Consider the following 25,091-nt stretch of genomic DNA (forward strand, 5'->3'; position numbering starts at 1 on the left):
ATATATAGTGTGAAAATTAAAAATAAAAAATTTTATTAAATTTTTTTTTAATATTTATCAAATTCAATTATATAAATATATATATATATATATTTATTTATTTATAATTTGATAGGCCAGCCTAACCGCATCCATTTTGAATTTGATTAAGTTGAAAATTACCTATCAGGATGACGAACCAACCCACTCTTGCCACGGAGCAACTCATCGGTAGACCCGACCACGGGCCGGGTCCAGCCCAGACTCGGACCCGGCCCGGGTCAATGGGCCGGGTGGCCCGTTGACCCGGTTAGCCGGGCTGAACCGGAATCGGCCCGGCCGGGCCAGTTCCGATTCAATAGGTGTGAAATCGGCAGCCCGCCGATTAACTGGCAGATTGAATCGCCGCTTCAAAATTTTAACTCTAGTCGACTGGATACGCCTCATCAGTCGACTAGATTTAATTCCAGTCGACTAACTTCTCATCAGTCGACTGGATTTTGAATTTTGATAAAAATCAGATGTGATTTCAGCAATTCAGTAGTCGTTTTCTTGATTTGATTAAATCAATCGACTGGGATGGTAAATTCCCCTAAATGCACTTTTTTTTAATAAATTTTAAAATTTTTAATATAATAATCTCGAACCGTTGCGAACCGTGAACCGAACCGTGAACCGGCGGTTCCGAACCGTGAACCGTAACCTTCTTGGACGGTTAAAGTTAAGGATCGACCTGCCATGAACCATCGAACCGTCGATTCTAAACCGTGATCGAGTCTACTCATCGGACTCGACGCATGGAGGGAGGAAATATAAATAACCTAACGATACTAGTGGTAGAATAATTTAATAAAATTCAAAATTTTAAGGGCATTTTGCAAGTATTTTGACAAAAGAAATATTAATTAGATCACATCTGTAAGAAATGTTTTTAACTACAAAATACCATATGTAATACCAATTATTGCTATTTTTTGTTACATTTGTTTAAAATTTTATTTTAGTGCTTCCAATAATGATAGTAGTAGAAGTTAATTTTTGTACTTAATTAAAATAGTAGATATAAACATTTGCTGCAAAATTTTTTTAAAAAGAATCAAGTTCATTTAAACGAATGAAAATTGTCAAATTTAGTAATATCTTAGTTTAATTTACTACACCAGACATTTTGGATGTGTATTATACTTGTCGTTATATAATCTATTACTCATTCATAATATTTTTACTATTCAAATTTCTTTAAGATAAAATTTGTGATATTAGTCGAAACTTTATTTTCAGCATGTAAATTTATTATGCAACCTAAAATTGGAGTGTGCCATGTGTGAAGATCAAAACTTTCAAATAATAGACAAGGTAGAGAGGATAGCTTTTTAGATGACAATAACTATACACCTTAATGCTACTAGATCACTAGAAAAGAGCCACACAGAGCCTTTCACATATGTGAAAGAAGAATAGAAAATTAACACTATTTTATAATAATACTTATATATTTTTACAAATCCTCACTCTTTTCTAAAAATTTAAAAAATATTCTGAAAAAAATACTGAAAAACAAATTTTTGAATAAAAAAACAAAAGAGAATTGAGAGACACTTGATCATCTGACAAAGACACCTTTACATAGACTTAAATAAGATCCACATGAAATTTGATAAAATATAGATAGAAAATTGATGGACTAGAAGATCAATAGTTTAATTCATTACAATTATCAATTATTATAAATAAATGGAATGCCACGAAGGTGCAAAGAGAATGTGTGGTACCTCTCTTTTTATTGTCGAACTTGAAAGGAAAATAATTACAGTACCTGCAAAAGATGTTAACTGCATCATACTAATGTACATCTTTAAAATCCAGGAAAAGTGAAACCCCCACATTTTGCGATGGTGAGAAGTTAAGATAAAATCTTACCTTTTAGTTTCACATTTAAGATTTTCTTAAGATATGCTTAAATATCAAAAGATTTTTTTTTCATTTAAGTAGTTTGATATTTACATAGTATCTGCTGATATTAGAACTGAGAGGATATTTTAAGAAAAATGAAAAGAAGATAATAAAATTCACCATTTACCGGAAGTTTTCTTGGTTCTGAGTGAGCCTCTTTTGGATTCTATTAGAGAAGATTGCTTCCTAGTCTTCATTTGTGCCAAAATACCTATCTCCAAACTCTCCCATTCCAGGAACAACTTGGGAATTGCTATTCAAACCCAACTCTATCTCAGATGTCACAATTTTGACTCTTGGGAATCTTTTGCAGACAGCATGTAATCCTTGAGGAGCCTGGCAACATTTTCGGGTTAACGATTATGTACTGTACTACGTAAATATGAACAAACAGAGCAATCAGTGGAAAGATAGGTGGATATTATATGAACGAACTAATTGCCAATTATCTGACTCACAGATATGAGGTTGAGAAATATTATGTTGCTTTCCTGTACCCCCTTCTGCAGTAGCAAGGAGATGGCTTGGACAGCTGTGTTCCCTTCAATCATAAAGTACAGTATGAGATTTATGAGGAAGAACCACAATGAACTTGCTAGTCTTAAAGAATAGAGATAACAAAAGATGTCAAGGAATATACACGAAAACTGCATCATCATGAAGATCAAGTATACTTGTAACGAGTCATTTGTGGTAAGATTAGTAGCGGAAGCGTACTCATTATTCAATTACAAGGGAATTCAGATTAGAAAGGATGGTTAGTGACAGACTACGTTGTTAAAGAACTTAAACCGTGGGCATGTGCGAGATGTCCTAGCTTAGCAACCCTTCTTAGAGTTCAGCCTACTTGAATTAATGATGTGCTGAACTTATCTCCTTGAGATGTGCCAATCAGTGGTTGTGTCAATCCAAAGGATATATTACTGAACAAGCACTGTGGAACAATGTTTAAAATTGTGTTGTGCTAAAGTTTAAAACTTTGACCAGAATAATATTGTTGCGGTACCATGTCAGTGTTTCGACATATGGTGCTTGTGGAGAATTGAAAGGGAAGAAGGAAAGAGAACACCATATACAATTATATAGGTAACTTCAAACTTTGTATCTCATCATGTAGAATATTACAATTTTAATATTTTTATTGTGTTGAATAGTATTAGATTGTGGTAACAGTATTCAATTGTGGTGATTTATTAGAATGATACATTTTGACTATGCCACTTGATATGCAATACGAGATTTCAAACCATGTTAAGGTTCAAAATCTCAAATTGTGTTGAAGTTTCAATTTTTAACTGGAATAATAATGTTTTGGTATCATAGTGACGTTCTAATATATGGTGTCAATAATGAAGTACAATAGAAAGAGAAAAGAGATGAGGAAAAAAAATAAGGCAACTATATATTTAAGTTTGGACTTTGTGTTTCATCTAAAATGATACAGTTTTGACATTATCTTGTGTGGACAAGAGCTACAAAAAAATATTAGTATTGTTTCAATCCATCTTGACCTGCATTATACGCATGTCAAGAGGCATCGAGTGTTGGTATAAAATGATTCTCACAGACATGATTGACACAACAACAAGGGAGATATTGTCTATGTCAAGTAACACTCATAGACAAGATATGACATGGTGATATAAGAGACATTGTCTATAACGAGTAGTATCGAATTTTGCTAATTTATTGGAATTATATGTTTGGACTGTACTGACCAACATGGTACAATATTTCATATTATGAAAAATACATTTCTTGATTTCCTATGAATAAACAAGCCATGATACTGAACCACAAAATTCATAGTCAAATCTAGTCCAGTTGAGAAGTGAAAAGCTATTAATATATTTAACTACAATTGGATGAAGAATAATCAAGCCATCAATTGTTGCAAACAAACCTGGCAAGAAAAAAAAAATCAAAAGCATAATAAAATTGTCGACTACTGTGCCTAAGAATAAGTTGTAAATAATAGTTAGCATTGTGTTAATACCCTTTAATTTTAGAGAAACCTACCTGTGCCTAGTATAGGATCCAAAAGAAGCACATTCCTATCCGCAATGTCCTCTGGAAGATTGTGGTAAATTAACTAAAACAGACAATGTCAAATCAACAATCAGAAAATATCCATTAGAAGATTTAGAAGAGTACGCATACCTGCTGATCCCTATCCCCCTCCCTATGAATGAGGATCTTGCCGATCTTGATGCCTTTGCAACATTCCCGTAGAGCAGTCTCCATACTTTCACCACTAGTGAACATTTATATTGAAATATTAATGTTTCAAGTCCAACAGCAGGATAAATGAGCATTTATGTGAAACAGAGAAATTGAGGTAGACAATGTTTGCACTCATGTGAATTTGTTGTTTTTTCTTAATCTATCGGATCATTATCAATTTCATTGTATTTATCTCAACAGTAGGGTGTTGGGGTTTCCAGAAAGCTGAGATTGTTAACAATAGAATAATAGTCAACATTACTAAACAAATACTCTATAGACCCCATTAATAAACACATACATCCAACACTGAAAAAGAAATCATATAAATGATAAAAAATAATAGAACACTAATTGGTCTTTAATCATAGTAGATTTGGGAGAGTTATGGTAATCAGGCAGCTAATAAAGGGAATCATCTTCTTCATTAGCACCCCCGAACTGGAATTATGAAGTCTGCAATATGGCAGGTAGGATAATTGAAGGTTCTAACATTCAGTCTAAATTTTAGAGGTCACATTGCATTAATTAATCTAGAGAGAGAAAAAAATGGTATACATGTTTTAAAAGCACAGGTGTGCCTCAAGCCTATTTCTACAGTGAAAATCTTGAAGTTGGAAATTTTCCTCGTATGCTAAGCTGATAATTTGTTCCTTGCTCCACCAACTTCCTCTTCTATTATCCATTATTATAGATTTTATGATTAATTAAGAGTTACTGTCTTTCTCTTCCAATACCCTCTTTTTACAGGGGAAGCAGATAAATGGATAGGGTGGCATAGATTTTCTGCATCTTTTGAAGGATATGAACGTAGTTGTGGCATAAGAGATACTTGTGACAATTAGAGCTTTTAAGTTTTCATACGGTACACCTTAAGTTGTCTGATTGAAGGGTAGTTCAATGCCAAACAATGCAAGACAATTGAAGTCTAAGTCCATGGGAATATCAGGAGTATTATGAAATTATCTAGTCATGTAGATAAAAGATGAAAGAAGCCCATGTAGAATCACAAATATACCTAGTTAAAATATCACATTACTATCCATCGGCAAAACTGGATAAATTTCTTTCAGTTAGCCTTTGAAAACTTATGAACTGCCTGCTTCATTGAATAAGTAAAACATATAGAAGCATGCCCGTCTACTGTCTGTTGTCAGCACTCAAATCTCCTATGACTATGAATAAGGTGCTCCCCTTAAAGATGCTAGCTTTGCATTGTATCATTTGGCTATTTGCTTTGTCTAAATTGGTAGATCATCAAACATCATCAATCAAGGAGAACCTTCATCACTTAAAGAAAAGAACTTGATCATATGAAGAAGAGCAAAATGAGCAGTGTTACAACTCAGCTAAATTCACTACTTGCGCAAGCAGAAAACAAGAATCTAGTCTGAATAAGCATTTTTTTAGAATACTTGGATAATACCACAGCAGTTGAAGGTACCTAGTGGAGATGAGCAAGGAAAAAATGGCTATAAGATGGTGATTGGACATTTCTAATTTCTAGATACAGAACACATGCTGATTTGTGAAGATGGAATTCTGCTGTAACTTTGCATCCATGGTAGTTTTTGGTGGACTTTTTCTGTAAGCCACTTATCTCCTCTTTCCTCTATTTCCTTTTTACCTCAATTCATTTTGTTGCTCAAGGAAATGAATTTGTGAGCTACTTCATTTTCCTCAAAATAGTGCAAGAATTATTCTTGAGCAACACAGATGCACATAGACATACATATCATTTGGAGCCAAAAGAATATTATAAATTTTCTCTGATCAAATTTGTCATTGTATTAACTAGCTTTCTTTTATTGAGCCACAGATAATCCCTTAAGCAGCAATAATGTGTGAATTGCATATGACAAAAATAATTAGGTATTACAATTTAAGGTCGTCACTTGCTCATGATATGAGATCATACCTTCTGATGATAGAAATACCACATAACTTTTTACCGAATTCTATCCCAGTATAAATAGAACCTGGAGAAAAGGAAACAGTCAATGATTTACCTTAACATTAAAAGTTCAGTTGACAGTCAGTATGACAGAGAAATATCAAATCTACAAGGATACTTATATGGCATAAATTCCATGTCAAAATTTTATGAAAATAACCATAACTTGGAAGAATAAGCAAAATAAGGGCAAGCTAGTCTCTCTCTTCCTGACTTCTTTTCTTCCAATTCAGTTGTCAGTCGGCATTGGACTGCTCATCATTTTGTCTCATTGCAGTTAAGATGTTTCAAATGTCTAGGTCATGGACACATCTGCTTGCTGCCTTATGATCAACTATTAAAAATGGCTTAAAGAAAGTCAGACAGTCTACGTAAAAGGAACTGAGACAGCCATGGTCCTTCTCTTCCACCATACAATTTAGATGCATGAGAAACACAAAGTTCATGTCCATTCATGAAGGATGTATAGGCAAGAAGAGGCTATCAAACAAAAGCAATAGGTCAGTCCTTCAGTTTTGGATACATGTGCTCTCCTACTTTGATTGAGGTTCACAGGTCATAGAAACTTAAAATGGCACTACCCTGACTCTAACACAAGGGCTGCCCCCAGCAATTCCTGATCGGAGGCTGTCAGTTTTGTCCAAAACCACTTCATACACCAAGAGTTGATCCTGCAGGGAATTAAGGAGTGTTGACTTTAATACTGTAACCAAAAGCAGATATAGAGGGTTGAATTCATTGAATAGTGGTGCAGATAAGTAGGTTTATTACCTTAGCTTAGGACATGAAGAACTTAGGGTTAACATAAGATCGAATGACTTATGGATATGGATGCTTATAGCAGATGATGGTCTTATTGCAAATGAGGTATTTAGCTTATTAGGATGATCTCTATAACAATTTAATGATTCTAGTCTTATCACTTCCACCGTTCATTGGTCATGTTGATGAATGTGATACGTTGAATGCAATGTGCTTGGGCTAATTTTGGTGGTCATACACATATTGGAGTAAATACGGGAAACCACTTTTCTGTCATAGAATTAGATACTCATTGATTGATGTTTAATTGTTAGCATGTAGGATGCAACTAGTAGCACATTTCATTTCTTGTAGTTGACATCATAGCATGTGTTTGATTGCTTTCTTGTAGGCATCGAGCAAGACCGTTGATTTCAGGGCTAGCCACCCTATACAAGCCTAAGCTCGATTGAGCCGTGCCTAGTTTATTTATTTTAAAAAATAAACTAATAAAAATATTTTTAAAAAATCTAAAAAATAAACAAAATAAAAAAACATAGAAATATTTTTATTTTTATAATAAAATTCTCAAGACATTTTTAAAAATATATATTCCTTTTTCTTATTATTTTTTATATTTTTAAGTAGTCAAGTCAAATTTGGCATGCTTGGCACACTAGCCATGCCCGGCCTAGGTTTGATGGGTTCAACATAGCTTGACACCAAGTTGTGACCGACTGACCCACAAACCAAATTAGGCCTGGCACAACACAACTCACAGACTAGGTCGGATTGAGTCACAGGTAATCTAGCCCGATAGCCACCTTTAGTAGAATATATGTTGAGTTGCTTTAGGATATTAGAGTGACACAGCAGAAAGCATGACTGACACAGCAGAAAGCATGACGATTTCCCTCTACAAATAGTTACTTTGTCTAGGAAGAATAATCTTGTAATGATGGCTTTGAGTTGTGGCTTACAAAGTGTTTTGAGTTTGCAATTTAACTTTGAAGGACAAATTTTTAATGCTGGAGAGAATGTTATATTTCAATGGCTAATTTGAGATTTAAGAGTTGAGTCCATCAAAGTGAGGATAAACCAACATGTTTAAAAGCTGTTTTAGCATTTTTGGGATCAAATTTGGGTTCAATTAGGGGTTGTTTAGCCCAATGAACAGCTGATTTGGGTCGTGATTAAATTGGGTTTGCTTTTGGCTTGAACAGGACTTAAATCGACTTGATTCATAAGTTTAATAGCACGTGATAAGGGGAGTAAGTCAAAGATCATTATGTGTTCAATTATGTGTTGAACAGAAGGTATCTTAATACAACTAATACAAAAGATGATTAATATTATTAATTGATAAACAATCAATTAATCAAAAATATATTATTTTTACTAAGTAATACACACAATATCATGATAGTATTTTCGTATCATGGGAGTACTAAAAATAGTGGGTACATAATAGTACTAGTCATTTATATTCAGATTCCTAATAATAAATTATTATTATAGTTAGTAGTTACTACCATTAAGATAATTAATATTGTGTGAAAATAATAAAAATCAATTAATCACAAAAATATAAATCTTATTATTGCTTATTTATAATTTATAATAACAACGATAATACAAACAACAATTCATAATATTAACTGGAACCAGATTAATTATAGATTATTATTGTTGTTGTTGTTGTTATACTAATAAATACAACTACAAAGATAATGAATACTATTAACAACTAAAATGAATCTCTTAATGACAAAAATATATAAATCTTATTATTACTTAGTGAAACATGATAATATCAATGATGATGAATTATAATAACAATCAATTTATTCACAAATATAATATTAGTTATAATAGATTAATCATATTAATAAATTAATAAATCATTATATTGACTACTTAGATAGTTATTATTTTCAACAAATAAAAACAATTAATTAATTACAAAATTATAATAATCTTATGATTATGTATTAATAAATCATAATCAATGGTGATACTTCTTAACAAGTAACAATAATTGACGCATAATAGTATATTGATCATAATCATAATTCTAGTAACAATATGTTATTAATATTATTGTTATAATAATAATTATAACTACTAAGATAATTAATATTTTTAACAACAAAAAACAAACAATTAGTCATAAAGCTATATAAATATTATTATTACTTAAAAGTATATTATAATAAGATTGATGATGATTAAGTTTTTAAAAAGCATACACAAGTCGTATGAGATTGACTAACCATACAAAGTATATACAGTGTTTAGGCGCATATGTGGTCAACATTGAAATATTAAAAATATACATATTCATATTAAAAGTGCTTATAACTTGTAAAATAAAAGTTAAAATTAAAAAATATATTTAATAATATCAGTTTAATAGCATTGATGATATTTTTTCTTTTCATATTATTTATTGTTGTTAATAGTGTTGGTGTGACCCGGTGGTCATGAGTTCAAGCCATGAAAATAGTCTCTTGCAATGCAAAGTAAAACTACGTATAATAGACTTTTCCCTAGCACCGTACATTGGCAAGAACTTTGTACACCGGGTTGTCTTTTTTTTGTTAATAATGTTAATAATATTAAAATTGTTTATAATATCTAATTAATAATCTTAATATATAAATAAAACTGATATTAATCTTTAATTTTCTAATATATTTTTATTTCTTTATGCTGATTTTAGCCAACTTATCTAATATGGTCAACACTTTTAAGAGGATGACTACTCAGGTTTGTATAGCCTAAATAATTTTCCCTTCTACATATACGACAACTCAAGTAGCCTCAAACTCCACTTACCTACACTAAAGTCTCAACTCAACTAAAGTCAGACGGTAAAGGGGTAACCCAGTGCATGAAGCTTTTGCCAATGCGAGTTCGCTTGCAAGGTCTCGAGGAAGAGTCGGACCGCATTAGGTCTATTATATGCAATCTTACGTTGCATTACAAGAGATTGTTTCCACGACTCGAATCCGTGATCACAAGGTCATACGGCGGCAACTTTACCGTTGCACTAAGACTCCTCTTCAAAGTTAGATGCTACTGTCATGAAAATAAAATGAAAGAAAAGAAATATAATGAATGAATAAAGCTAAAAAAATACAATAAGCAAACTAAAACTATTAGAAAAAAAATAATTACAAATATTCTTGTATGCCATAAAAAGACATTCTTCCCTCCCATAGGATACTTGAAAAGGATTATACCTGTTGGTGTTGTGATTTGCTTTTCATTAAATGGAAGATGACCTAGACCATGCTCAACAACCTGTTGCAATTGTAAAAATAAATTGACTTACAATATTACGAGTATGCTATAACAGGAAAAGTTTCACAGACCAAGCGAATCAGCCGATTTGAATAAAATATGAAATTGTGTTTTGATGTTGTGGCATCACGTATCAGTGTATGCATGCCATGGATCTGCAAGATATTATAGTAAGAGAGCTAAGTAGACTGGCAGTGAGGCATTCACATATTTGCAAACTGTACAAGATAGATAAGAATTCAGCTTCAAGAAAATTTTAAGAAAAGAATACTAGAACACTTGGATATATGATTAAAGTGGATCCATCAACATATATGATTACCTGGAAAGTTGACTGAATTACATAAACACTTGGATATATTTTACACAGAGTATGTTGACCAAGTTTTGTATGGATATGTTGCACAATTAAGTTGACTGCTACATGATTATCTCCACCATAGGGCACAATGATATCAGCATACTTCTTTGTTGGGAGTATGAAGTCATCAAAAGCAGGCTTTACAAATTTAGAGTACTGCATCAAAGAATTACATGGTTATAGAAAAGAAAATAACTATGATACGACAAAAAGAAATAGAAATGATATCAAAAGAAATATAAATGATATGTTCCACAAAATGATGTTGCATCTTACAACTTACAATGAGTTCCATGGAATATTAAATCCGGAACCTATGCATTTGAGCATTCCACAAAGGAACAAATCAGATGCCTCGACAACAGCAAGGGTTCACTACAAGTCTACAACAATTACCAATATCAAGAAGCTTCAACAGTCAAATTCATTTATGTGATATCAGAAACTGAGATTTTTTTGCATTTGTAACTTTGGAAATTCTATAGCAACATGAACTATAAATTCCTTGCATGCCAACTATGCATCATGAATCTTAACTTCAATCCCCAAGCATTCACATGATCGCCTTCATTTGTACCATCTGCATGCATCTAGGAGGATGCGAGTATAAAAATTGAGTACCCTATAATATTTCTTGCTGCAACTATTTTTGGTGGAACCAATAAGACAACTCTTTTTTACAGAAACAATTGGCCAATGGAAGACCTGAAATAGATCTAACAAGTTATTCATCATTGAAGCTCCAAGTGCAAGGATTAAAATGAATCCTGTGGGAAAAGCTTTGGTGCATATATGCGGCTGATGTATATTTAATTTTCAAATAGAGCCCAGTGCATATTCTATCAGGTTGAATTCCTAGTGTCTATAAAAAAATTTACATAAGTGCTTGGTAAATACATTTATGATTAATAACTCATGAATTTTGTTCCTGAACATCAAATAAGCTGACCTCAATCATATTCATGTCCAACTTGTTTATTAGTTGTGCCTAAAATGAGTGTTTAAGCTCATCACTTATAGCTTTGAAAGTAAATACATGAGCCTCATCAAGCTGAGCTTTGTGGTTGCTCAAGAATGTTTGACTTCTTTAGCATCCTCCTAAATTCATGATTAAACAGTAAAGGAATAGCTAGATTACTAAACTCATACAAATGTACCAATTGTTCTGTCTAATTGCCAACCTGGTCCAATACTGTCTTGATATCTCTGTCTTTCTCAAGAGTATCCCGTTTTATCCGTCTCGCCAACCGTACATCAGCATCTAGATAGATAGTTCTATGATTAAGAACAATAACTAAAATATGTGAAAATGAGAATTAATTTTGTCCATGACACTTTTGTGAACAAAGCAGAACCTGTATCAACGAAGATCTTCATGTTCATCATTTCTCGAACACGAGGATCATGGAATACTAGAATCCCTTCCAAAATTATTACATCTGAAGTATTAACCTGAAACATATTATGAAGGTCAGTTCGACATCTTAACTTTCTATGGAAAAGGAGGGAAGAAAGTAATATTAAACTTTTTTAGCGCAATAATACACGAAGTAAATTAAATGGTAACAATGCAAAAAAATACAGTATAAAAAGTAGAGAACAAAAAACATTCAACCTTAATAATATTGAATAATACCTCTAGATTAGAGGGATGAAAGATGCTGTCCATTCTAGATAGAGCACAGATGCAATCATGCTCGGCTTGTTATTTACTTATTTAATTTGAACAACAATTACTTATTTAATTTGAACAACAAAAAGTTATCAGAGGTTTAGCACAATCATAGTTATTAAAACCTGATCAAGCTCGTGGTTTGACCAGAAAAAATTAGAACCAAGTTCCTCACAGGATTGGTTCCGTTCAAAGATCAATGTTCCTTGCGGTTGGATTACACTCCAATGTTCATTCGTGATGTTAATTGTGGTTTAAATTTTGCACCTGAGATATCAATATTTTCCTATAGCTTCTCTATCTAAACTTTGATTCAAGAAGAATTAGGAGACAAAATCCTCATTAACATAATTAGTACTCATAATTATATATATAACATTATAGCACCCATAAGGCATAACAATCTGAGAATATACATGAATAAAACAATAAGTTGAACAGCAAGCGCAATCCACAAAAATTGATGAAGCTATGCAATTAGCAATACATGTATGAAAATATCAAGTTATGCTGGTGAAGAATTGAAATTAAGCTGAAAATTTCCATTGTTGTGTAAAGCAAAAAAATTTACTGGGTCTGCGTAAAACATATACCTTCCTTGATGGCAAATTTCTCTTATAAGTTCTAAAATCATAGTTTGGAACATCAACAGCCTGGCCATGTCTCAATTTCTCCATACAATAAAGCAAGTGCTCAATGTCGAAAGCATCTGAGCCAGAAAAGATCAATCATTAAATATGACTAAAGATGAGTTAAAAGAGAATAGATGGTCTTAAATAGAGGTACTACTCTATGTATTGGGTAGCATTTTAAACATCAAATTTGAAGAATCATCCTATGTAAAAATAAGTATTCTACAGTTAGACATAATGGAATAGCTAATTCAAGGTATGCATTCACTATAAGACTTCGTCTAACTTTAAATTGACGCACTAAAGAGTAGATTCAAGTTGTGAGATATTAAGTCTACGTAGAGGACAGACAAACATTTTAAAAGTATATTTATTTTGAAAATTATTGGGGATTATTGGATTTTGTTTTCAAAATATTAAGGTTTCCAAAAAGATTTTCACAATATCGAGAAAGGATAAGAAGAAAAAAGAGCTCTTAGAGCTCATGAGAAGCTTATGCGGCAACTTTAGTCTAACATTTAGCTTTTGGAGGGAAATTAAGTCATTTAAGTATAGCATCTAGCGAAAAGTTGTCTTGAAAAAAAAAGATTTTTTTGAAACACCACATACAAAACAAATGGTAGAGTTGTGCAAACCAAATGATGAGTCACCTCTAATGCATATGAGCGATATGATCCACAATACATGCACGTAAAATAGGTGTTGATGTTGCACCCACATTACATCATCACAAGTCACATTGAGGCATATATTTAATTTCATAATATGAAATTTCATACCATGCAGTAAATTATCCACATACCATGTGCTAATTTATTGAAACCTAATTTTGATCAGCACATGAAATCTCTCCTATGTTGCTTGTGTTGATCATGCTAATGAGTATTACATCATGCTGACACTCAGAATATGTTAGCACATGACACATGTTAACACATTACAACACGCATTGGAAGACACACATATAGACAAACTCAAGTAATTTTTATTATTTTCTCTACTTTATTTCTCTAAAATTCTAAATCAATTGATCATCTAATTCTTATCTGTAAATAAGTTAAGTGGAAGAAGATTATATGAGTAAATCTTATATGAATTCATCTCAACATACAACTAAAAATGAATAAAATTATTTTTAATTCAAATATTAATTGGTATAATATTACTAAAAATTAAGTAACAAAAGATAAATGAATAAACTCATTTGGTTTCATCTCAACATGCTTAACACAAGCACAAATACGTCAAGTATAGATATTGTATAACATAATAAAATTTAATTTAATTGCCTATTTAATTATTAGTCTTATTTTTATAAATAAATTTTGAAGGGGATCTATATATAACACTAAAATGGATGAATTTTCTACATTCTCCTTTTTTAGGATATTTTAGTTTTTAAAAAATTCTACATATGTAGTAGCTCATGCTCCGTGCTTATATGCTTTTAATTATTTAGATGGGCATTTAGTCTCACTAAACATTTCATCCCACCAACACACTCATCTATGTAACTCTTTGTTTTCCATTTCCTTTGATAAATTTGTCTCTTTTCATTGTGCATTCCTGGCTCATTACATTAAGTGGTTCATCTTCAATAATTAGTAGTTAATTTTTCTATCTACAGTTAGAATTTGTGGCATGATTTCTATTAGGTCTAGCCTAAAAAGTAATTAGGGGTTTGCATATATATATATTAGGGGTTTTATTGTTAAGTGATATTATGTCATGTAATGCAAATTGCAAAGCCGTCGCAACTCGTCTCTTGTATCAATTTCAATATAGTGAATTCTTCTCCTTAACCTGTGGTTTCTGTCTAGGCTTTTCCACAGAAATTTGTGTTTCTTGGTTTGTATTGGTTGCCTATTTTCGAAATTATTGTTACAAACTGGTATCAAAGAAGATATAAAATAAACAATTAATACAAAATAAGAACCACACAGATTTAGATAAAACCCCTAGACGAGTAAAAACCCACATGTATAGGAGAAGAATTCACTATATAGAAATTAGTTCAAGAGAGGAGAGTTACAGCAACTTTGCATTACATGACATAACATCACTCACGACAAAAGACTAATTACATATGTGTGTGTGCATGTAAAACCATAATTACTTTTTAGGTCAATCCCAACAAAATTTGGACCACAAACTCTAATAATCTCAACCTTGATGTGAATTCCAAAGCGAGGAATGAAAAAAACAAAGCCTAGTTGATTGACTAAAGTGTTCATGTATTTCATATAAAAATAACTAGGAACTTCCAATTCTACTAGTCATTGTCAGAAGATGTATAGGTTAAATTGTGTGTCATTTTGCTAGCTATCTGTCAAGAGTAATTAAGGAAATACTTTCACTCAATGAGCATTGAATTATTAATCTCTCTATATTCACTTACAAGTCTCTGTATTGGTTTTTACTTATTATCTTTATGTGCGTCTCATAATATTCTACATAGCATATGTGTCAACCTCCTCCCTTTTCAAAGTTATAAAAGATGCAACCCCTGGGGCAATGGTGAGAAGGTTAGGCCCGCCAACGACAAACCAGGCATCTGGAGTTAGAAACTCAACTACAACGAATTTACGGGGATTTTCTCTCAACTAGATAGTGGACCCAAGAATGTTGGCTGTTAGACTGGGCTGTCATCTTTACTTCCCAATTTACCCTGATGGCCGGTGGAAAACTTCCGTAGGGCCAAGCTGGTCACCCTCAGGAGGGCTAGATACCTTGTGCCAACTAAAAAAAAATTATAAAAGATGCAATTTAGTTTTTTCACCTTTTATGATGGATTATTATACTCCACATATTTGAAGAATTTTAGAAAATTAAATGAGTGATGAGATCTAAAGCCTAAACAGTATTAAAACTAATAGACAAATCATAATAGGAAACCCATTCATTTACAAAAAAAATGAGCTAAGCAATAATATGATCATTTTCTCAATAGTCTTTCAACATAAAAGGCACGTACCTGGGTGGTCAAAGTTATATTCATGCACATGATTCATCTTCTCTTCAGTCAGATCATAATAAAATGAATCCTACCAAATTGTGCCCAATTAATTCAACACAATGTAACAATTTAATATAATTTACTTTAACCCAGCAATAAAAATATTTCATCCATTCAACAAGACTACATCATTCATAAAAAATGCAGTATATAGTTTGAACTAACAAGACCATAATTCATATTTATCTTATTTACAATTTAAATTGTTTGAAAAGGGTTCAATAAAGCTATGGAAACATGCATTCTCAACTCACCTACCTACCAATATATGTGCATATATATTGGCATAGTTTAGCATCCCACTAGTGATATATCTTGGAAGTCGCTCAATATTTACCATCTCAACAAGGTCACCATAGATAAAAGAACAATATCTTTGGCATCCACAAAAAAAGTATATCTAATGTTTTAAAAGGAAGTACATGATAGTAGATGGTCGAGCTACTACATAACACAGGTGGCAGACTAGGGCCTAAGCAGTCGACATTTAAATATAAAATAAAATAGACAAAAATAAGAAAATATACCAAAACAACATTAGACTTAATTTTTATTCTAATTGTTGAGGTAAGGGACGCTAGCTTTATGGATTAAGTTTTGGGGCTTGCTCTCAAACTATAGGAGTCAACCGAAAAAGATGGATAGGGGCTCATTTGTCACATCTCAAAGATCCTCTAGCCTGATCCAACCCTGAGTCAGACACTTGCATCATTGACAAGAGGTCAGAGTAGGTGTTTCTTTTGCATAGGGGTTAGACATAAAGACACAATATCATTGAGGACAAAGCATATGTTTCTACTATAAGCTTTTAGACTTTCGAAACACCTTCGCATAGATTGGGCCCTAAAAATGCAACATCAACCTCAAGTTTATGACAATACATTGAGAGATTTCCAACTCCAGTGGATGGTTTCTCAACTACAGTGAACACAAAATTGAGAGGAAATCATGTTATAGTATTTGTTTTATTTCAAGGCATAATTGTAATTTTAAAATTAATGCATTTTTGCAAATTAATACCCTGATCATTTCTTCCCTACCTGTGTTTTTTCCCTTCTCACGATTTTTGCCTAGCAACCACATCTCTACCCACTCGCCGACCAACCATGTCATCATCAATTAATCATCGCCGATCACACCATTGCTAGTTGTGGCCAACCACGTTGTAGCCTCTTGATTTAATCTATGGAGGCAGTTGTGGTTGTCATCTCTAAGGGTTGTTGCATACTGTTGTCGTTCCCATAGCCATGGCCACCTCCACCCAAAGCAATCATTATCACCATTACCTCTGCCAAAGCAATCGCCACTTGATTCTTCCACACGATGTGTGACCTAGTCACTAACAAGGCAAGCCGCAAAGCTCTCCCTATTTGATCTCTCAACTATAGGCGGTGTTGCCCATCTTGAGGAATCACAATTAACCTATTGGTCGATTCATTGATGCACTTGCTAATTTCCTGCCAAGTCACCTTTATCTGAAGGGGAGCAGCAGTAACTCAATTGTTACCACTTTGCAGTCTGGTTATTAGTGTAAGTATAACATATTTCAATTGGAAATTTTGTTTAATAGTATGGCTTATGTTCTAATGATTGACGACTCTTTTTACATGATGTTGTGTATTTTGTAAAGCTTAGGAATTTGAGTAGTTTGCCCTTTTGATGTTAATCCGAAGTGAGGTAAGTTTCCTTGTCATAATAATTGCTTTAATCAAAGTTAAAGTGTTCTCATTCACATCTTGCAACTTGTTGCTAGTGTAACCTCAACGTGTTTAGAGTCAACTTGTATGAGATGCGAATTTTTCTTTAAGGTGGGTGATTCCTACTTGTTTCATTGCATTTAGCTTGTGCATGATTAATTTATGAAAGTAAATGATATAATTATAAAATTGTTTTAAAAAAAGAGAATTAATTGTGTCTATTCTTATTGCTTGATATGTGCTTCCACATTGCTTGTCCTTTTGATATTCATAGTTGTTTATCTATCTTGGCATGTTTTAATGACACTTGATGATAAGTTATTAACAAGAGATAACATGTACAATGGAAATCTATGAATTTAAGCATTACTTCACATGCTGAACAATGAAACAACGAATCCATTACTTAATGTCATAGAGGCTTGGCTCCGCACTTCATAATGAGTGGTGTAATTACTTAAACTAAATTAACAAGATAATGAATGCAATGCTTATATTATAAAGCTTCACCTCTGCACTCTGAAAAGGGTTATGTGATTGAATTATATAGTAAATTAACAAACAATGAATGCATTACTTATTTCACAGAGCTTCGTCTCCGCACTCTATAGGAGTTGCATTATTCATACAAATTTACAAAATAAGGAATGCATCACTTATACTATAGAACTTCAATTCCGCGCTCTAAAGGAGTTGCATGATTACTTATGCTAAATTAATAAATGGAATAAACTACTTATATTATACAATAATGGATCCAAACTCAAAAAGGGGTTTTTCATGCATTTGTAAGCTTTAGCTATTTTACATGAGATACTTTCTCACTAGATGGATTACGAGTCATTCACCCTTTATTTTGTGAGGTGCATCTCTAGGTGAATTGTAGATCGTTCACCCTTTATATATATAATTTATATGATATATTTTTTTATTTGGTAGTTTGTGGATTGTTCACCCCATGTATATACAATACATTTTTATTGGATAGATTGTGAGTCGTTCACCAATACATTTTTATTATATATCCATATATGTTTATGATGCGTAGTTCATTATAGATGGATTTTTTAGTAGGCAGATTGTGGGTCATTTACCCCTATAGAATACATATATATGAGAATTCCTTAATAAATTAAATTAAGAATACTTGTAAAAGCATCAAAGAGGAAATACAAGAAATGATAAAATCGTCAAAGAGAAATTTGTGAGAAGAGACTAATGTTCTTAAATTGGCTAAAAATGATAATGTTGATTGTTTACTACTTGTAAGATTTTATTATGAGATATATTATTTTACATCATTTACTTCTCTCTAATATACACTTTTCATTTTTATGCTCACATTCTAAAACATTCTGGAGTTTTCACTTATGTGTTATTAGCTGACTTTTGTACGTAGTACTAGTAGAGTTTCTTCAGAAATATGCATATAGTTAGTTTGGTTGACATCTGTCTATATTTTTGCTTTGACATTATTGCACTTGAGCAATCCTATCTTCATGACAAGTCTAGCTTGTGTGAGGTGTGACAAATCAACTGCAATCTTATTCCTCACAAAATAAAAGGAGGGTGGCTAAGAAATTTCTATCAGTGAAAGGTTATTGATGCAGGTTTTTATTAAAGAAGGATGGAGCAACTTGGTTGCTTCAACAGATGGCACAAAGTAAGTCACGGAACTACTAGTACTAATGGTTTATTGTCCAAGTTTATATACAAGTAGATTGGATGCTAATGAATTTTAATTTTTGACAACTAAAAATCAGTAGTTAATGTTTCTAACGTTGTAATTTTATTTGATAATCTACCCAAGGTTTAAAATCTTGACTTGTGCCAAGGTTTTGGTCCTAAATCAGAACAACACGGTTTCAGTACCATATTGTATCATGCCAATATGATTTCGATTTTTTTTAATATAAAATACATTAACTAAAAATAAAAATTTTAATCTAAATATTTATAAAATATAAAATAAATTTTTTAATATATATATTAAATTAATGGGATAGTTTTATTAAGGTTTAATTAAGCCTATTTAAATTATCTCACCTATAGGAGTTGATTGAAATTATTAACTTAAGTTATTTAATTAAAAGCTTAAGTTCAACTTCTTCCTCCTTCCTCCTTCCTCCTTCCTCCTTTCCTGTTTTGCACTGTCAGCGTTCCTCCTTTTGTTCGCGCGAGCTCCTTCCTATTTTGCATCGCACGAGTTCCTTCCTCTTCCGATCACGAGGCTCGCGTGACGCATCCTCGGCTCTCTGCGGCCGCCGCGAGGCCACTTCTTCCTCCTTCCCTGTTCCATGCCACCAACATTCCTCATTTTGTTCCACGTCACGTGAGCTTCTTCCTATTCTGCGTTGCGCAAGCTCCTTCCTCTTCCGGCCTTAGTGGAGGCTCGCAAAGGGTCGAGGATGTATCGTGCAAGCTTCGCGATTAGAAGAGGAAGGAGCTCATATGACGCGGAACAGAAGGAAGACCATTGGCATCGTGCGACAAGGCCACGATACCCCAGGCATGCCCGTTTCAATCGTTTGGCGGAACGAAATGTCTCGCTCGTATCGAGTGGAACAACACAAGATTTTAACCCTTGAATCTATCTATATTTTATTTTCTTCTGGAAAACTGAACTAGGATGATGGTTGTGCTTCATAGAATGATGAGATGCCACTATCAATTGAAAGATTTCTTTTTCTTCGAAAAAAATATTTATATTTGTATTTGTTAGCAAAGATGTAGCCAACAATAGTATAAACATAGATACTACATACCATTGGTCTGGGCATGTTATGTAGAAGTCATTTCATGAAACAAACTTCTTATTTTCCTTTTGTTACCTATTCAGGTTTAAAAAGTGGGATACATGAATAATACAAAAGATTGTAAATTTCTCCAAGTCTTGAATAGGAGTCCATATGGTTGGTCCCAGATGAGTCAATAAAGGGAATTTTTCAAATAAAATCAAATTGAAAGAAATTTTGCAAGTCTGAAGACCTACCTGATTCACAAGGACAACCCGTTGATCACAGAGTTGCTGAATAATCATATTGCAAACAGTAGTTTTTCCAGAAGCTGCACCTCCAGCAACACCTGTAATGACAACATCTCTCTAGCTAGTTAAGTAACTGGAAAGCAATTGTCTATGCATACAGATTGATCAATATGACTTCTTATTAGAACCTAGAGAACATTTGCAAACACCATAAGGTAAACTTTGTTGCAGAATGAGTGACATGCTGCCTGAACAACTAAGAGTACATTGTAGGTGTCTTCCTTAGATTGATTATTGATACATTGGATCCCAACAAGACTATTGATTCATCGGCTTATCTTAATTTTTGGAATTTGTTGATTACTCTATTTACATGTGAGTTTTTTTTAAAGGAAGACGAAACAGATCCCACCCAAAATTCATAACAAGAAGCTAAATGCAAAAGTTATATACTTTCAAGAAATTGTGCTGAAGGGAGACTATCAACTGCAAGTGTGATCAAATATGTGTTTATATGTTGAAAACACACGATGAACTATTTTTGAAGTGTTGAGCCAAAATGTACACCAAGTTATGAAAGAGATATTTGTGTAATTTAGTTTGAAAATGCTCTAGATATAGAGAAGGGCTTGAGTGTTGGAGTACTTGTCTTACAGGAAAGTTTGTGCACCCATAAAACTGCTCTGAGTGTTGGTTCTCTTCTTGGAAGATGTTGTCGTTGGCTGAGAATCAAAAGATGTTGATCTATGGTACTGGCTGTGAGTAGATTTTTTTATTTTGTATACTTTCGGCATGACACTGAATATAGGTCGATCTGTACTTACGAGCTCTTTGAATGTAGTGATATTATGTTGGTTGGCACTGGTTCATATAAACATTACAAATGGGAGTAATCTAGATCAATACGTCACATAGTGCTAAAATAAGATAATCACTAATAATATCCTTACAAGCATGGAGAGCAGAATTTACTGAGTGGGATCAGGATCGACTGATCCTAATCCAATTCCATCTAAAAAATAAGACATCCATTTCTCACTCAAGAATCTTTCCTGAGTAATCGACAAGGTGGGAATAGACATGTGGGTCTAAATTTAGAGGTCTTATCCATGATTTTGAATTTTTTAGAGAAGTAAAAGTGATTCAGTGTAATGCATAAGCAGAGAGGTCAGAGACAAATAGGTCAATGTCGACACCTATTCTCGATCACTCTCGAGGACGAAATGCATAAGCAGAGAGGTCAGAGACAAATAGGTCAATGTCGACACCTATTCTCGATCACTCTCGAGGAGGAAATGCATAAGCAGAGAGGTCAAAGACAAATAGGCTAGTGTCGACACCTGTTCTCTATCACTCTCGAGGAGGAGGACGAGAGGTGTCTTCTTGTCTTCATCTCATCTTTGTTATGCTCTCGAGGAGGAAGGCATGCGACCAATCTACACTAGCTTTGTCATTGTTTCGATTGTGACCTAAAGTAATTTTATTGATTAATTAATTATTAGCTAAAAATTCCCAACTCAAAATAAAATAAAATAATTGAAATAACCAGATTTAATTTAAATAATTAATTGAAATAGCAAGATTTAAATAATTAAGATTAATTATCTTTAGTTATGTTAATCAATTTAAATTAAATCAGAAAAATTAACAAATCTAAGTTCAATTAAATTAATTAATATGTTAATTTAAATTTGATTTTGATATTAATATAATTTAAATAACTAATATAGCGATTAAAATATATTTTAATTACATATTTAAATTAATTAATTGAACTGGTGGAGCTCAGTTTGTCGATAAGTCGACAACTTGAACTGGTGGAGCTCAGTATGATAACGTAGATCTAGTCCCTTTTATATTGTTGATGCACCCTTCTTTGTATTGTCGTCACCGACTTGGTCTTATCCATCATCAACTTAATATCATCAGTCATCGACTTATCCCTTCAGATATCAACACATGCCTTTGGGTAAACTTATTTCTTCGAATAAGAATTTTAAGGTCTAGGTGAAGGATAAGCCTTCTTTCCTTAAGATGATATTGCCCTGCCTATGTGTTTACAGTTCATTGGCAATCGTCTCCCAAGATACATTGACCTACGACTCGAAATAATATCACTTCAACTTTTGAGTTCCAATAAACTTTCGAAATCTTGAAACTCTTTGAGAGAAGAGGTAGAGAAGAAAGCACAAGAAGAAAGCTCATAACTTGTGTTGCTTGTTGTGTGTGTGATTGTTTTTGTTCTTGTGATCATGAATATGAAGAAAGCAAGACCATTTATAGGGTTGAAGGGCATGCCAAGGGGTGAATCATTAAGCTGCTGTCGGTCACCACTGCATATCAACTAATTAATTAAAATTTTAATTAATCAGCTAATTAATCTCAATTATGGCATTATAATTAATTAATTATCAATGATTAATTGATTTCTCAATTTATTTTACAGCAAAATTAATTATGATCAATTTCTCAGCGCCTAAATGGTTCCACGCATATTAAGTTAGCGCTCGTGTATTCGCGTCCATGAACCTAGCTTATATACGAGCCAATAATTTTGTCCTAGGAGGAAGAAAGGTATTCCTAGTAGTCTAAAGGGCAAGGACAATAGACAAGAAATATGAACAAGGATAGGTGCTAGATTAGTTTTGTTTTTAAACTCCTATGATGAAACACACATCAATCCTTGTATTACTGATTGTGGAAGTTATTGGAAGTTTAAAGACAAAGCAGATGGATGCCAATCAACTTTTATTCATAATGAGGTTGTAGAGGAGATTGACTAAACAACATATGTCCTTTCTTTGAATATCTTGTGTATGTGTGGCATGCCATGTTTTGTGGTCAACCTAATTTGCACAAGCGATTGGTAACTATTTAATAAACCTAAAGAAGCAGTTTTTGCTGATAATTAAGAGAACCATGAAATATCCAAATGTTTGTTCAATTGAATGCATGGAGGGTTGTTGGTTGCAAAATTATCTACTAGCTTATATAGGCATAGACTGTGCTCATGTGTTTATGAAGATCCTTTATTGTTCCAAGTTCAAGGTTTTCATAATTAGCAAATGTTTGTTTTAGCAGTTTGCCTCATGGAGAACTGTTATCAAGAGAGTGATGATATTTATGCATCAAACAGACACAGATATGTCAAGAAAATAGAGAATTGTTAAGTGTGACTCAAATGTATCTAGCCTATTCAAGTACTGAAAAATCATGATGGACAACATTTTGCAAAATGCTGGCAAGAAAATTCGGGGGGAGGGGGGGTGTCAAAATTTGTCTACAAATAAGGTTTTTCCAAAAAGGTTGAGCAAATCAAGTTGGACAACTATTAACAACAATAGAGGACCTCAATAGTAGGCTCCTATAAGACTTGCCTAGTCTAGACCAGCAAAAGTTCAAAGGCCCTGACAATGTTGTGGCCTTAGAACTTTTGAAAGGTGAGGTGATACAAAAATAATCAACTAGAGTGCTACCCAACTAACACAATCATTAATTAGTCGTTTAAATTTTGAATGCCAAGTCCAGATGTCCAAACAGGAATAAATACTCGAAGCAAACAATTTATGCCTCTGAATTAATTAAATCACCTATTATGAATGGTTCTCTGTTGCCATTCTCTGTTTCAGAAGTTGCTTGCAACCTTGGAGTTCCCAGTTTTCCATCATCCACATGGTGTCCATAGAAGTGGATTCCATCAGAATTCTCAAGCACTTCTTTGACTGAATTAGAACTCATGTGGGCAGTCTATAAACAACCATAAGGGTGTAATGAGATGCACTAATCAGCAGAACTTCAAAGATCATAGAAACTTGCTCCAATGTTAATTCAATAAGACAAAATTGAAACATCCCGTATGAAGAAGTACAAAAAATACTTATCTTTATGTCTAACGAAATTCTTTAAGTCTAACGATAGAAATTGAAACAAAAAATAAAATAAAATAGTGCTATAATGAGCATCCTGATCACTGGTTACCGCCTACACTTTCAACAGGCATATTCGTCTTCGCGCTCAAGGGTTCGTTAGATTTCAGAACTTCGTCAAAACCAACAACCTAGTTTTCATAATGAAAGGCAATAACTCCAAGCCCTATATCATGGCCTTCAATTAACTAACTCTCAACCAAATCACTCGAGCACCTCGCGCCCAATCTACCACTTTTCGAAACGGAGACGAACGGAGCAAATGCATCGAATAACAAATGAATCAAGCGACTCTTTGTTTGGCACAAACAAGCAAATCCAGAAGAAAAAAAACCTAACAAATGCGTCGAATAATCAAAAGCAGATTAGCATCACCATGGTGATCGAAGCAAGGACCGAGGAGGATACCCGACGACAATGCCTCTACGGCGGAGCGGCTGCAGATCCAGAGAGGCGCTAACCGATCAAAACCCTAGAAATTCCATCTAAACTCGAGCAGAGATGATGAGAGAAGGAGTCTCTTGCATGCACCCCAGCAACGAATCGAGCGCGCTATAAAGGAATAATAGCGAGACCCGTGTCGAGCAGCGCTTCAACGGTCGCGTGCTCGCCATTTCACTCGAAGTTATCGTGCACACATAGAGG

General features: G+C 33.3%; 1 pseudogene; it reads right to left on the minus strand.

Annotated features, from left to right (window-relative positions):
• Positions 1-1,671: 1,671 nt before the first annotated feature.
• Positions 1,672-24,850, minus strand: LOC141819909 (uridine kinase-like protein 3; annotated as a pseudogene).
• Between the last annotated feature and the right edge of the window lie 241 nt (positions 24,851-25,091).

Source organism: Curcuma longa, unplaced genomic scaffold (assembly GCF_044706935.1).
Source record: "Curcuma longa cultivar G26 ecotype Majalengka, Jawa Barat unplaced genomic scaffold, ITB_CL_G26_1.1 utg2646_np1212_2152390_RagTag, whole genome shotgun sequence".
In the NCBI taxonomy this organism is placed as follows: Eukaryota; Viridiplantae; Streptophyta; class Magnoliopsida; order Zingiberales; family Zingiberaceae; genus Curcuma; species Curcuma longa.